The sequence below is a fragment of the Oncorhynchus tshawytscha genome, linkage group LG13, assembly GCF_018296145.1.
Source record: "Oncorhynchus tshawytscha isolate Ot180627B linkage group LG13, Otsh_v2.0, whole genome shotgun sequence".
Lineage (NCBI taxonomy): Eukaryota > Metazoa > Chordata > Actinopteri > Salmoniformes > Salmonidae > Oncorhynchus > Oncorhynchus tshawytscha.
Genome location: NC_056441.1, coordinates 80844155 through 80846540, shown reverse-complemented (window position 1 = coordinate 80846540; position 2386 = coordinate 80844155).

Sequence of the window (2386 nt, the reverse complement as noted above, 5' to 3'; positions counted from 1 at the left end):
TGACCAGAACTATATACTACAACACTGACCAGAACTATACACTACAACACTGACCAGAACTATATACTACAACACTGACCAGAACTATACACTACAACACTGACCAGAATTATACACTACAACACTGACCAGAACTATATACTACAACACTGACCAGAACTATATACTACAACACTGACCAGAACTATATACTACAACACTGACCAGAACTATATACTACAACACTGACCAGAACTATACACTACAACACTGACCAGAACTATACACTACAACACTGACCAGAACTATATACTACAACACTGACCATAACTATATACTACAACACTGACCAGAACTATATACTACAACACTGACCAGAACTATACACTACAACACTGACCAGAACTATACACTACAACACTGACCATAACTATATATACTACAACACTGACCAGAACTATATACTACAACACTGACCAGAACTATATACTACAACACTGACCAGAACTATACACTACAACACTGACCAGAACTATACACTACAACACTGACCATAACTATATACTACAACACTGACCAGAACTATATACTACAACACTGACCAGAACTATATATACTACAACACTGACCAGAACTATACACTACAACACTGACCAGAACTATACACTACAACACTGACCAGAACTATATACTACAACACTGACCAGAACTATATACTACAACACTGACCAGAACTATATACTACAACACTGACCAGAACTATATACTACAACACTGACCAGAACTATATACACTACAACACTGACCAGAACTATACACTACAACACTGACCAGAACTATACACTACAACACTGACCAGAACTATACACTACAACACTGACCAGAACTATACACTACAACACTGACCAGAACTATACACTACAACACTGACCAGAACTATATATACTACAACACTGACCAGAACTATATACTACAACACTGACCAGAACTATATACTACAACACTGACCAGAACTATATACTACAACACTGACCAGAACTATATACACTACAACACTGACCAGAACTATACACTACAACACTGACCAGAACTATACACTACAACACTGACCAGAACTATACACTACAACACTGACCAGAACTATACACTACAACACTGACCAGAACTATATACTACAACACTGACCAGAACTATATACTACAACACTGACCAGAACTATATACACTACAACACTGACCAGAACTATATACTACAACACTGACCAGAACTATATACTACAACACTGACCAGAACTATATACTACAACACTGACCAGAACTATATACTACAACACTGACCAGAACTATATACACTACAACACTGACCAGAACTATATACTACAACACTGACCAGAACTATATATACTACAACACTGACCAGAACTATATACACTACAACACTGACCAGAACTATATACACTACAACACTGACCAGAACTATATACACTACAACACTGACCAGAACTATACACTACAACACTGACCAGAACTATACACACTACAACACTGACCAGAACTATACACTACAACACTGACCAGAACTATACACTACAACACTGACCAGAACTATATACACTACAACACTGACCAGAACTATATACTACAACACTGACCAGAACTATACACTACAACACTGACCAGAACTATACACTACAACACTGACCAGAACTATACACTACAACACTGACCAGAACTATACACTACAACACTGACCAGAACTATATACTACAACACTGACCAGAACTATATACTACAACACTGACCAGAACTATATACACTACAACACTGACCAGAACTATATACTACAACACTGACCAGAACTATATACTACAACACTGACCAGAACTATATACTACAACACTGACCAGAACTATATACTACAACACTGACCAGAACTATATACACTACAACACTGACCAGAACTATATACTACAACACTGACCAGAACTATATACTACAACACTGACCAGAACTATATACACTACAACACTGACCAGAACTATATACTACAACACTGACCAGAACTATATACTACAACACTGACCAGAACTATATACTACAACACTGACCAGAACTATACACTACAACACTGACCAGAACTATACACTACAACACTGACCAGAACTATATACTACAACACTGACCAGAACTATATACTACAACACTGACCAGAACTATATACTACAACACTGACCAGAACTATATACTACAACACTGACCAGAACTATATACACTACAACACTGACCAGAACTATACACTACAACACTGACCAGAACTATATACTACAACACTGACCAGAACTATATATACTACAACACTGACCAGAACTATACACTACAACACTGACCAGAACTATACACTACAACAC